This window comes from Oncorhynchus kisutch, unplaced genomic scaffold (assembly GCF_002021735.2).
Source record: "Oncorhynchus kisutch isolate 150728-3 unplaced genomic scaffold, Okis_V2 scaffold1572, whole genome shotgun sequence".
Taxonomy (NCBI): Eukaryota; Metazoa; Chordata; class Actinopteri; order Salmoniformes; family Salmonidae; genus Oncorhynchus; species Oncorhynchus kisutch.
The window spans coordinates 38,459-51,992 of NW_022263517.1; the positions used below are offsets into that span (position 1 = coordinate 38,459).

At 43.1% G+C, this 13,534-nt stretch overlaps 13 non-coding genes across 13 annotated transcripts; all 13 read left to right on the top strand.

Moving 5' to 3' along the window:
* The first annotated feature begins 1,655 nt into the window (after positions 1 to 1,655).
* On the top strand, positions 1,656 to 1,737 carry trnas-gcu (transfer RNA serine (anticodon GCU)). The gene has a single exon. It is a non-coding gene; the product is annotated as a tRNA-Ser (tRNA).
* A 481-nt stretch (positions 1,738 to 2,218) lies between these two features.
* On the top strand, positions 2,219 to 2,300 carry trnas-gcu (transfer RNA serine (anticodon GCU)). Its single transcript has one exon. It is a non-coding gene; the product is annotated as a tRNA-Ser (tRNA).
* A 277-nt stretch (positions 2,301 to 2,577) lies between these two features.
* Positions 2,578 to 2,659, top strand: trnas-gcu (transfer RNA serine (anticodon GCU)). The gene has a single exon. It is a non-coding gene; the product is annotated as a tRNA-Ser (tRNA).
* A 2,529-nt stretch (positions 2,660 to 5,188) lies between these two features.
* Positions 5,189 to 5,270, top strand: trnas-gcu (transfer RNA serine (anticodon GCU)). Its single transcript has one exon. It is a non-coding gene; the product is annotated as a tRNA-Ser (tRNA).
* A 481-nt stretch (positions 5,271 to 5,751) lies between these two features.
* Positions 5,752 to 5,833, top strand: trnas-gcu (transfer RNA serine (anticodon GCU)). Its single transcript has one exon. It is a non-coding gene; the product is annotated as a tRNA-Ser (tRNA).
* An 839-nt stretch (positions 5,834 to 6,672) lies between these two features.
* Positions 6,673 to 6,754, top strand: trnas-gcu (transfer RNA serine (anticodon GCU)). The gene has a single exon. It is a non-coding gene; the product is annotated as a tRNA-Ser (tRNA).
* Positions 6,755 to 7,799: 1,045 nt separating this feature from the next.
* Positions 7,800 to 7,881, top strand: trnas-gcu (transfer RNA serine (anticodon GCU)). The gene has a single exon. It is a non-coding gene; the product is annotated as a tRNA-Ser (tRNA).
* A 476-nt stretch (positions 7,882 to 8,357) lies between these two features.
* Positions 8,358 to 8,439, top strand: trnas-gcu (transfer RNA serine (anticodon GCU)). The gene has a single exon. It is a non-coding gene; the product is annotated as a tRNA-Ser (tRNA).
* A 479-nt stretch (positions 8,440 to 8,918) lies between these two features.
* On the top strand, positions 8,919 to 9,000 carry trnas-gcu (transfer RNA serine (anticodon GCU)). The gene has a single exon. It is a non-coding gene; the product is annotated as a tRNA-Ser (tRNA).
* Positions 9,001 to 9,482: 482 nt separating this feature from the next.
* On the top strand, positions 9,483 to 9,564 carry trnas-gcu (transfer RNA serine (anticodon GCU)). Its single transcript has one exon. It is a non-coding gene; the product is annotated as a tRNA-Ser (tRNA).
* A 480-nt stretch (positions 9,565 to 10,044) lies between these two features.
* trnas-gcu (transfer RNA serine (anticodon GCU)) lies at positions 10,045 to 10,126 on the top strand. The gene has a single exon. It is a non-coding gene; the product is annotated as a tRNA-Ser (tRNA).
* An 837-nt stretch (positions 10,127 to 10,963) lies between these two features.
* Positions 10,964 to 11,045, top strand: trnas-gcu (transfer RNA serine (anticodon GCU)). Its single transcript has one exon. It is a non-coding gene; the product is annotated as a tRNA-Ser (tRNA).
* Positions 11,046 to 11,880: 835 nt separating this feature from the next.
* On the top strand, positions 11,881 to 11,962 carry trnas-gcu (transfer RNA serine (anticodon GCU)). Its single transcript has one exon. It is a non-coding gene; the product is annotated as a tRNA-Ser (tRNA).
* Positions 11,963 to 13,534: the final 1,572 nt, after the last annotated feature.

The window sequence follows — 13,534 nt, forward strand, 5'->3', positions numbered from 1 at the left end:
GATGAACTGCATGTGTGGATTATAACACAACCAAGTCTCGATGTGATCGACACATGGCCCTGCCATTGCTCTACCTCACTTTCATTGATTTCAATCTGGGGTTTACATACAGCAACAACAGATTTTAAGATCATTTGCCAATTCAAAAAAATCAGGGTGAGGTGGCCGAGTGTTTAAGGCGAAGGACTGCTAATCCATTATGCTCTGCATGCATGGGTTCGAATCCCATCCTCATCGTGTAACAATTAAAATTCTGTGCTTTATTTTGGCACTGGAAGATTTTGACTTTCACAAACACTGGTAAAATTGCTGACTGCCACAGCGAGAGCACAGGACTTGGTATCTGAGGGTGAAGGCGATGAACTGCATGTGTGGATTATAACACCAACCTCTTCACAAAACATTTGTTAATTTCCTCTCTTACATGGCCCCCACATGAAAATAGAATCCCTGCTCAAGCCTCGAGCAACTAATAAGGATTCAGGTATTTGAAGAATAGCTTCACCAAGGGCAACCTCAAATGGTGGGATTTGAACCGACACCTCAACACACTTAATCAAGCACTTGAGACCACTCGGCCTGACAAAACATTTGTTAAATGTCTCGATGGGATCGACACATGGCCCTGCCATTGCTCTACCTCACTTTCATTGATTTCAATCTGGGGTTTAACATACAGCAACAACAGATTTTTAAGATCATTTGCCAATTCAAAAAAAATCTGGGTGAGGTGGCCGAGTGGTTAAGGCGATGGACTGCTAATCCATTATGCTCTGCATGCATGGGTTCGAATTCCCATCCTCATCGGTGTAACAATTAAAATTCTGTGCTGTTTTTGGCACTGGTAGATTTTGACTTTCACAAACACTGGTAAAATTTGCTGACTGCCACAGCGAGAGCACAGGACTTGGTATCTGAGTGGTGAAGGCGATGAACTGCCATGTGTGGATTATAACACCAACCAAGTCTCGATGGGATCGACACATGGCCCTGCCATTGCTCTACCTCACTTTCATTGATTTCAATCTGGGGTTTACATACAGCAACAACAGATTTTTAAGATCATTTGCCAATTCAAAAAAAATCAGGGTGAGGTGGCCAAGTGGTTTAAGGCGAAGGACTGCTAATCCATTATGCCTGCATGCATGGGTTCGAAATCCCATCAACTCATCGTGTAACAATTAAAATTCTGTGCTTTATTTTGGCACTGGAAGATTTTGACTTTCACAAACACTGGTAAAATTGCTGACTGCCACAGCGAGAGCACAGGACTTGGTATCTGAGTGGTGAAGGCGATGAACTGCATGTGTGGATTATAACACCAACCTCTTCACAAAACATTTGTTATTTCCTCTCTTACATGGCCCCACATGAAAATAGAATCCCTGCTCAAGCCTCGAGCGACTAATAAGATTCAGGTATTGAAGAATAGCTTCACCAAGGGCAACCTCAATGGTGGGATTTGAACCGACACCTCAACACACTTAATCAAGCACTTGAGACCACTCGGCCTGACAAAACATTTGTTAAATGTCTCGATGGGATCGACACATGGCCCTGCCATTGCTCTACCTCACTTTCATTGATTTCAATCTGGGGTTTACATACAGCAACAACAGATTTTTAAGATCATTTGCCAATTCAAAAAAAATCAGGGTGAGGTGGCCGAGTGGTTAAGGCGATGGACTGCTAATCCATTATGCTCTGCATGCATGGGTTCGAATCCCATCCTCATCGTGTAACAATTTAAATTCTGTGCTTTATTTTGGCACTGGTAGATTTTGACTTTCACAAACACTGGTAAAATTGCTGACTGCCACAGCGAGAGCACAGGACTTGGTATCTGAGTGGTGAAGGCGATGAACTGCATGTGTGGATTATAACACCAACCTCTTCACAAAACATTTGTTATTTCCTCTCTTACATGGCCCCACATGAAAATAGAATCCCTGCTCAAGCCTCGAGCGACTAATAAGATTCAGGTATTGAAGAATAGCTTCACCAAGGGCAACCTCAATGGTGGGATTTGAACCGACACCTCAACACACTTAATCAAGCACTTGAGACCACTCGGCCTGACAAAACATTTGTTAAATGTCTCGATGGGATCGACACATGGCCCTGCCATTGCTCTACCTCACTTTCATTGATTTCAATCTGGGGTTTACATACAGCAACAACAGTTTTTTAAGATCATTTGCCACTTCAAAAATAACAGGATGAGGTGGCCGAGTGGTTAAGGCGATGGACTGCTAATCCATTATGCTCTGCATGCATGGGTTCGAATCCCATCCTCATCGTGTAATAATTTAAATTCTGTGCTTTATTTTGGCACTGGAAGATTTTGACTTTCACAAACACTGGTAAAATTGCTGACTGCCACAGCGAGAGCACAGGACTTGGTATCTGAGTGGTGAAGGCGATGAACTGCATGTGTGGATTATAACAACAACCAAGTCTCGATGTGATCGACACATGGCCCTGCCATTGCTCTACCTCACTTTCATTGATTTCAATCTGGGGTTTACATACAGCAACAACAGATTTTTAAGATCATTTGCCAATAAAAAAAATCAGGGTGAGGTGGCCGAGTGGTTAAGGCGATGGACTGCTAATCCATTATGCTCTGCATGCATGGGTTCGAATCCCATCCTCATCGTGTAACAATTTAAATTCTGTGCTTTATTTTGGCACTGGTAGATTTTGACTTTCACAAACACTGGTAAAATTGCTGACTGCCACAGCGAGAGCACAGGACTTGGTATCTGAGTGGTGAAGGCGATGAACTGCATGTGTGGATTATAACACCAACCTCTTCACAAAACATTTGTTATTTCCTCTCTTACATGGCCCCACATGAAAATAGAATCCCTGCTCAAGCCTCGAGCGACTAATAAGATTCAGGTATTGAAGAATAGCTTCACCAAGGGCAACCTCAATGGTGGGATTTGAACCGACACCTCAACACACTTAATCAAGCACTTGAGACCACTCGGCCTGACAAAACATTTGTTAAATGTCTCGATGGGATCGACACATGGCCCTGCCATTGCTCTACCTCACTTTCATTGATTTCAATCTGGGGTTTACATACAGCAACAACAGTTTTTTAAGATCACTTGCCACTTCAAAAAAACAGGGTGAGGTGGCCGAGTGGTGAAGGCGATGGACTGCTAATCCATTATGCTCTGCATGCATGGGTTCGAATCCCATCCTCATCGTGTAACAATTTAAATTCTGTGCTTTATTTTGGCACTGGTAGATTTTGACTTTCACAAACACTGGTAAAATTGCTGACTGCCACAGCGAGAGCACAGGACTTGGTATCTGAGTGGTGAAGGCGATGAACTGCATGTGTGGATTATAACACCAACCTCTTCACAAAACATTTGTTATTTCCTCTCTTACATGGCCCCACATGAAAATAGAATCCCTGCTCAAGCCTCGAGCGACTAATAAGATTCAGGTATTGAAGAATAGCTTCACCAAGGGCAACCTCAATGGTGGGATTTGAACCGACACCTCAACACACTTAATCAAGCACTTGAGACCACTCGGCCTGACAAAACATTTGTTAAATGTCTCGATGGGATCGACACATGGCCCTGCCATTGCTCTACCTCACTTTCATTGATTTCAATCTGGGGTTTACATACAGCAACAACAGTTTTTTAAGATCATTTGCCACTTCAAAATAGCAGAATGAGGTGGCCGAGTGGTTAAGGCGATGGACTGCTAATCCATTATGCTCTGCATGCATGGGTTCGAATCCCATCCTCATCGTGTAATAATTTAAATTCTGTGCTTTATTTTGGCACTGGAAGATTTTGACTTTCACAAACACTGGTAAAATTGCTGACTGCCACAGCGAGAGCACAGGACTTGGTATCTGAGTGGTGAAGGCGATGAACTGCATGTGTGGATTATAACAACAACCAAGTCTCGATGTGATCGACACATGGCCCTGCCATTGCTCTACCTCACTTTCATTGATTTCAATCTGGGGTTTACATACAGCAACAACAGATTTTTAAGATCATTTGCCAATTCAAAAAAAATCAGGGTGAGGTGGCCGAGTGTTTAAGGCGATGGACTGCTAATCCATTATGCTCTGCATGCATGGGTTCGAATCCCATCCTCATCGTGTAACAATTAAAATTCTGTGCTTTATTTTGGCACTGGAAGATTTTGACTTTCACAAACACTGGTAAAATTGCTGACTGCCACAGCGAGAGCACAGGACTTGGTATCTGAGTGGTGAAGGCGATGAACTGCATGTGTGGATTATAACACCAACCTCTTCACAAAACATTTGTTATTTCCTCTCTTACATGGCCCCACATGAAAATAGAATCCCTGCTCAAGCCTCGAGCGACTAATAAGATTCAGGTATTGAAGAATAGCTTCACCAAGGGCAACCTCAATGGTGGGATTTGAACCGACACCTCAACACACTTAATCAAGCACTTGAGACCACTCGGCCTGACAAAACATTTGTTAAATGTCTCGATGGGATCGACACATGGCCCTGCCATTGCTCTACCTCACTTTCATTGATTTCAATCTGGGGTTTACATACAGCAACAACAGTTTTTTAAGATCACTTGCCACTTCAAAAAAATCAGGGTGAGGTGGCCGAGTGGTGAAGGCGATGGACTGCTAATCCATTATGCTCTGCATGCATGGGTTCGAATCCCATCCTCATCGTGTAACAATTAAAATTCTGTGATTTATTTTGGCACTGGTAGATTTTGACTTTCACAAACACTGGTAAAATTGCTGACTGCCACAGCGAGAGCACAGGACTTGGTATCTGAGTGGTGAAGGCGATGAACTGCATGTGTGGATTATAACACCAACCTCTTCACAAAACATTTGTTATTTCCTCTCTTACATGGCCCCACATGAAAATAGAATCCCTGCTCAAGCCTCGAGCGACTAATAAGATTCAGGTATTGAAGAATAGCTTCACCAAGGGCAACCTCAATGGTGGGATTTGAACCGACACCTCAACACACTTAATCAAGCACTTGAGACCACTCGGCCTGACAAAACATTTGTTAAATGTCTCGATGGGATCGACACATGGCCCTGCCATTGCTCTACCTCACTTTCATTGATTTCAATCTGGGGTTTACATACAGCAACAACAGTTTTTTAAGATCATTTGCCAATAAAAAAAAATCAGGGTGAGGTGGCCGAGTGGTTAAGGCGATGGACTGCTAATCCATTATGCTCTGCATGCATGGGTTCGAATCCCATCCTCATCGTGTAACAATTTAAATTCTGTGCTTTATTTTGGCACTGGTAGATTTTGACTTTCACAAACACTGGTAAAATTGCTGACTGCCACAGCGAGAGCACAGGACTTGGTATCTGAGTGGTGAAGGCGATGAACTGCATGTGTGGATTATAACACCAACCTCTTCACAAAACATTTGTTATTTCCTCTCTTACATGGCCCCACATGAAAATAGAATCCCTGCTCAAGCCTCGAGCGACTAATAAGATTCAGGTATTGAAGAATAGCTTCACCAAGGGCAACCTCAATGGTGGGATTTGAACCGACACCTCAACACACTTAATCAAGCACTTGAGACCACTCGGCCTGACAAAACATTTGTTAAATGTCTCGATGGGATCGACACATGGCCCTGCCATTGCTCTACCTCACTTTCATTGATTTCAATCTGGGGTTTACATACAGCAACAACAGTTTTTTAAGATCATTTGCCACTTCAAAAATAACAGGATGAGGTGGCCGAGTGGTTAAGGCGATGGACTGCTAATCCATTATGCTCTGCATGCATGGGTTCGAATCCCATCCTCATCGTGTAATAATTTAAATTCTGTGCTTTATTTTGGCACTGGAAGATTTTGACTTTCACAAACACTGGTAAAATTGCTGACTGCCACAGCGAGAGCACAGGACTTGGTATCTGAGTGGTGAAGGCGATGAACTGCATGTGTGGATTATAACAACAACCAAGTCTCGATGTGATCGACACATGGCCCTGCCATTGCTCTACCTCACTTTCATTGATTTCAATCTGGGGTTTACATACAGCAACAACAGATTTTTAAGATCATTTGCCAATTCAAAAAAATCAGGGTGAGGTGGCCGAGTGTTAAGGCGATGGACTGCTAATCCATTATGCTCTGCATGCATGGGTTCGAATCCCATCCTCATCGTGTAACAATTAAAATTCTGTGCTTTATTTTGGCACTGGAGATTTTGACTTTCACAAACACTGGTAAAATTGCTGACTGCCACAGCGAGAGCACAGGACTTGGTATCTGAGTGGTGAAGGCGATGAACTGCATGTGTGGATTATAACACCAACCTCTTCACAAAACATTTGTTATTTCCTCTCTTACATGGCCCCACATGAAAATAGAATCCCTGCTCAAGCCTCGAGCGACTAATAAGATTCAGGTATTGAAGAATAGCTTCACCAAGGGCAACCTCAATGGTGGGATTTGAACCGACACCTCAACACACTTAATCAAGCACTTGAGACCACTCGGCCTGACAAAACATTTGTTAAATGTCTCGATGGGATCGACACATGGCCCTGCCATTGCTCTACCTCACTTTCATTGATTTCAATCTGGGGTTTACATACAGCAACAACAGTTTTTTAAGATCATTTGCCACTTCAAAAATAACAGGATGAGGTGGCCGAGTGGTTAAGGCGATGGACTGCTAATCCATTATGCTCTGCATGCATGGGTTCGAATCCCATCCTCATCGTGTAACAATTTAAATTCTGTGCTTTATTTTGGCACTGGTAGATTTTGACTTTCACAAACACTGGTAAAATTGCTGACTGCCACAGCGAGAGCACAGGACTTGGTATCTGAGTGGTGAAGGCGATGAACTGCATGTGTGGATTATAACACCAACCTCTTCACAAAACATTTGTTATTTCCTCTCTTACATGGCCCCACATGAAAATAGAATCCCTGCTCAAGCCTCGAGCGACTAATAAGATTCAGGTATTGAAGAATAGCTTCACCAAGGGCAACCTCAATGGTGGGATTTGAACCGACACCTCAACACACTTAATCAAGCACTTGAGACCACTCGGCCTGACAAAACATTTGTTAAATGTCTCGATGGGATCGACACATGGCCCTGCCATTGCTCTACCTCACTTTCATTGATTTCAATCTGGGGTTTACATACAGCAACAACAGTTTTTTAAGATCATTTGCCAATAAAAAAATAATCAGGGTGAGGTGGCCGAGTGGTTAAGGCGATGGACTGCTAATCCATTATGCTCTGCATGCATGGGTTTGAATCCCATCCTCATCGTGTAACAATTTAAATTCTGTGCTTTATTTTGGCACTGGTAGATTTTGACTTTCACAAACACTGGTAAAATTGCTGACTGCCACAGCGAGAGCACAGGACTTGGTATCTGAGTGGTGAAGGCGATGAACTGCATGTGTGGATTATAACACCAACCTCTTCACAAAACATTTGTTATTTCCTCTCTTACATGGCCCCACATGAAAATAGAATCCCTGCTCAAGCCTCGAGCGACTAATAAGATTCAGGTATTGAAGAATAGCTTCACCAAGGGCAACCTCAATGGTGGGATTTGAACCGACACCTCAACACACTTAATCAAGCACTTGAGACCACTCGGCCTGACAAAACATTTGTTAAATGTCTCGATGGGATCGACACATGGCCCTGCCATTGCTCTACCTCACTTTCATTGATTTCAATCTGGGGTTTACATACAGCAACAACAGTTTTTTAAGATCATTTGCCACTTCAAAAATAACAGGATGAGGTGGCCGAGTGGTTAAGGCGATGGACTGCTAATCCATTATGCTCTGCATGCATGGGTTCGAATCCCATCCTCATCGTGTAATAATTTAAATTCTGTGCTTTATTTTGGCACTGGTAGATTTTGACTTTCACAAACACTGGTAAAATTGCTGACTGCCACAGCGAGAGCACAGACTTGGTATCTGAGTGGTGAAGGCGATGAACTGCATGTGTGGATTATAACACCAACCTCTTCACAAAACATTTGTTATTTCCTCTCTTACATGGCCCCACATGAAAATAGAATCCCTGCTCAAGCCTCGAGCGACTAATAAGATTCAGGTATTGAAGAATAGCTTCACCAAGGGCAACCTCAATGGTGGGATTTGAACCGACACCTCAACACACTTAATCAAGCACTTGAGACCACTCGGCCTGACAAAACATTTGTTAAATGTCTCGATGGGATCGACACATGGCCCTGCCATTGCTCTACCTCACTTTCATTGATTTCAATCTGGGGTTTACATACAGCAACAACAGTTTTTAAGATCATTTGCCATAAAAAAAATCAGGTGAGGTGGCCGAGTGGTTAAGGCGATGGACTGCTAATCCATTATGCTCTGCATGCATGGGTTCGAATCCCATCCTCATCGTGTAACAATTTAAATTCTGTGCTTTATTTTGGCACTGGTAGATTTTGACTTTCACAAACACTGGTAAAATTGCTGACTGCCACAGCGAGAGCACAGGACTTGGTATCTGAGTGGTGAAGGCGATGAACTGCATGTGTGGATTATAACACCAACCTCTTCACAAAACATTTGTTATTTCCTCTCTTACATGGCCCCACATGAAAATAGAATCCCTGCTCAAGCCTCGAGCGACTAATAAGATTCAGGTATTGAAGAATAGCTTCACCAAGGGCAACCTCAATGGTGGGATTTGAACCGACACCTCAACACACTTAATCAAGCACTTGAGACCACTCGGCCTGACAAAACATTTGTTAAATGTCTCGATGGGATCGACACATGGCCCTGCCATTGCTCTACCTCACTTTCATTGATTTCAATCTGGGGTTTACATACAGCAACAACAGATTTTTAAGATCATTTGCCAATAAAAAAATCAGGGTGAGGTGGCCGAGTGGTTAAGGCGATGGACTGCTAATCCATTATGCTCTGCATGCATGGGTTCGAATCCCATCCTCATCGTGTAACAATTTAAATTCTGTGCTTTATTTTGGCACTGGTAGATTTTGACTTTCACAAACACTGGTAAAATTGCTGACTGCCACAGCGAGAGCACAGGACTTGGTATCTGAGTGGTGAAGGCGATGAACTGCATGTGTGGATTATAACACCAACCTCTTCACAAAACATTTGTTATTTCCTCTCTTACATGGCCCCACATGAAAATAGAATCCCTGCTCAAGCCTCGAGCGACTAATAAGATTCAGGTATTGAAGAATAGCTTCACCAAGGGCAACCTCAATGGTGGGATTTGAACCGACACCTCAACACACTTAATCAAGCACTTGAGACCACTCGGCCTGACAAAACATTTGTTAAATGTCTCGATGGGATCGACACATGGCCCTGCCATTGCTCTACCTCACTTTCATTGATTTCAATCTGGGGTTTACATACAGCAACAACAGTTTTTTAAGATCATTTGCCAATTCAAAAAAAATCAGGGTGAGGTGGCCGAGTGGTTAAGGCGATGGACTGCTAATCCATTATGCTCTGCATGCATGGGTTCGAATCCCATCCTCATCGTGTAACAATTTAAATTCTGTGCTTTATTTTGGCACTGGTAGATTTTGACTTTCACAAACACTGGTAAAATTGCTGACTGCCACAGCGAGAGCACAGGACTTGGTATCTGAGTGGTGAAGGCGATGAACTGCATGTGTGGATTATAACACCAACCTCTTCACAAAACATTTGTTATTTCCTCTCTTACATGGCCCCACATGAAAATAGAATCCCTGCTCAAGCCTCGAGCGACTAATAAGATTCAGGTATTGAAGAATAGCTTCACCAAGGGCAACCTCAATGGTGGGATTTGAACCGACACCTCAACACACTTAATCAAGCACTTGAGACCACTCGGCCTGACAAAACATTTGTTAAATGTCTCGATGGGATCGACACATGGCCCTGCCATTGCTCTACCTCACTTTCATTGATTTCAATCTGGGGTTTACATACAGCAACAACAGTTTTTAAGATCATTTGCCACTTCAAAAAAAACAGGATGAGGTGGCCGAGTGGTTAAGGCGATGGACTGCTAATCCATTATGCTCTGCATGCATGGGTTCGAATCCCATCCTCATCGTGTAATAATTAAATTCTGTGCTTTATTTTGGCACTGGAAGATTTTGACTTTCACAAACACTGGTAAAATTGCTGACTGCCACAGCGAGAGCACAGGACTTGGTATCTGAGTGGTGAAGGCGATGAACTGCATGTGTGGATTATAACACAACCAAGTCTCGATGTGATCGACACATGGCCCTGCCATTGCTCTACCTCACTTTCATTGATTTCAATCTGGGGTTTACATACAGCAACAACAGATTTTTAAGATCATTTGCCAATTCAAAAAAAATCAGGGTGAGGTGGCCGAGTGTTTAAGGCGATGGACTGCTAATCCATTATGCTCTGCATGCATGGGTTCGAATCCCATCCTCATCGTGTAACAATTAAATTCTGTGCTTTATTTTGGCACTGGTAGATTTTGACTTTCACAAACACTGGTAAAATTGCTGACTGCCACAGCGAGAGCACAGGACTTGGTATCTGAGTGGTGAAGGCGATGAACTGCATGTGTGGATTATAACACCAACCTCTTCACAAAACATTTGTTATTTCCTCTCTTACATGGCCCCACATGAAAATAGAATCCCTGCTCAAGCCTCGAGCGACTAATAAGATTCAGGTATTGAAGAATAGCTTCACCAAGGGCAACCTCAATGGTGGGATTTGAACCGACACCTCAACACACTTATCAAGCACTTGAGACCACTCGGCCTGACAAAACATTTGTTAAATGTCTCGATGGGATCGACACATGGCCCTGCCATTGCTCTACCTCACTTTCATTGATTTCAATCTGGGGTTTACATACAGCAACAACAGTTTTTAAGATCATTTGCCACTTCAAAAATAACAGGATGAGGTGGCCGAGTGGTTAAGGCGATGGACTGCTAATCCATTATGCTCTGCATGCATGGGTTCGAATCCCATCCTCATCGTGTAATAATTTAAATTCTGTGCTTTATTTTGGCACTGGAAGATTTTGACTTTCACAAACACTGGTAAAATTGCTGACTGCCACAGCGAGAGCACAGGACTTGGTATCTGAGTGGTGAAGGCGATGAACTGCATGTGTGATTATAACAACAACCAAGTCTCGATGTGATCGACACATGGCCCTGCCATTGCTCTACCTCACTTTCATTGATTTCCATCTGGGGTTTACATACAGCAACAACAATTTTAAGATCATTTGCCAATTCAAAAAAATCAGGTGAGGTGGCCGAGTGTTTAAGGCGATGGACTGCTAATCCATTATGCTCTGCATGCATGGGTTCGAATCCCATCCTCATCGTGTAACAATTAAATTCTGTGCTTTATTTTGGGCACTGGAAGATTTTGACTTTCACAACACTGGTAAAATTGCTGACTGCCACAGCGAGAGCACAGGACTTGGTATCTGAGTGGTGAAGGCGATGAACTGCATGTGTGGATTATAACACCAACCTCTTCACAACATTTGTTATTTCCTCTCTTACATGGCCCCACATAAAATAGAATCCCTGCTCAAGCCTCGAGCGACTAATAAGATTCAGGTATTGAAGAATAGCTTCAACCAAGGGCAACCTCAATGGTGGGATTGAACCGACACCTCAACACACTTAATCAAGCACTTGAGACCACTCGGCCTGACAAAACTTTGTTAAATGTCTCGATGGGATCGACACATGGCCCTGCCATTGCTCTACCCTACCTCACTTTCATTGATTTCAATCTGGGGTTTACATACAGCAACAACAGTTTTTTAAGATCATTTGCCAATAAAAAAAACAGGGTGAGGTGGCCGAGTGGTTAAGGCGATGGACTGCTAATCCATTATGCTCTGCATGCATGGGTTCGAATCCCATCCTCATCGTGTAACAATTAAATTTGTGCTTTATTTTGGCACTGGAAGATTTTGACTTTCACAACACTGGTAAATTGCTGACTGCCACAGCGAGAGCACAGGACTTGGTATCTGAGTGGTGAAGGCGATGAACTGCATGTGTGGATTATAACACCCAACCTCTTCACAAAACATTTGTTATTTCCTCTCTTACATGGCCCACATAAAATAGAATCCCTGCTCAAGCCTCGAGGACTAATAAGATTCAGGTATTGAAGAATAGCTTCACCAAGGGCACCCTCAATGGGGGGATTTGAACCGACACCTCAACACACTTAATCAAGCTTGAGACCACTCGGCCTGACAAACATTTGTTAAATGTCTCGATGGGATCGACACATGGCCCTGCCATTGCTCTACCTCACTTTCATTGATTTCAATCTGGGTTTACATACAGCAACACAACAGTTTTTTAAGATCATTTGCCACTTCAAAAAATCAGGGTGAGGTGGCCGCGTGGTTAAGGCGATGACTGCTAATCCATTATGCTCTGCATGCATGGTTCGAATCCCATCCTCATCGTGTAACAATTTAAATTCTGTGCTTTATTTTGGCACTGGTAGATTTTGACTTTCACAAACACTGGTAAAATTGCTGACTGCCACAGCGAGAGCACAGGACTTGGTATCTGAGTGGTGAAGGCGATGAACTGCATGTGGGATTATAACACCAACCTCTTCACAACATTTGTTATTTCCTCTCTTACATGGCCCCACATGAAAATAGAATCCCTGCTCAAGCCTCGAGCGACTAATAAGATTCAGGTATTGAAGAATAGCTTCACCAAGGCAACCTCAATGGTGGGATTTGAACCGACACCTCAACACACTAAATCAAGCACTTGAGACCACTCGGCCTGACAAAACATTTGTTAATGTCTCGATGGGATCGACACATGGCCCTGCCATTGCTCTACCTCACTTTCATTGATTTCAATCTGGGGTTTACATACAGCAACAACAGTTTTTTAAGATCATTTGCCACTTCAAAAATAACAGGATGAGGTGGCCGAGTGTTAAGGCGATGGACTGCTAATCCATTATGCTCTGCATGCATGGGTTCGAATCCCATCCTCATCGTGTATAATTAAAATTCTGTGCTTTATTTTGGCACTGGAAGATTTTGACTTTCACAAACACTGGTAAAATTGCTGACTGCCACAGCGGAGCCAGGACTTGGTATCTGAGTGGTGAAGGCGATGAACTGCATGTGTGGATTATAACACCAACCTCTTCACAAAACATTTGTTATTTCCTCTCTTACATGGCCCCCATGAAAATAGAATCCCTGCTCAAGCCTCGAGCGACTAATAAGATTCAGGTATTGAAGAATAGCTTCACCAAGGGCAACCTCAATGGTGGGATTTGAACCGACACCTCAACACACTTAATCAAGCACTTGAGACCACTCGGCCTGACAAACATTTGTTAAATGTCTCGATGGGATCGACACATGGCCCTGCCATTGCTCTACCTCACTTTCATTGATTTCAATCTGGGTTTACATACAGCAACAACAGATTTTTAAGATCATTTGCCAATA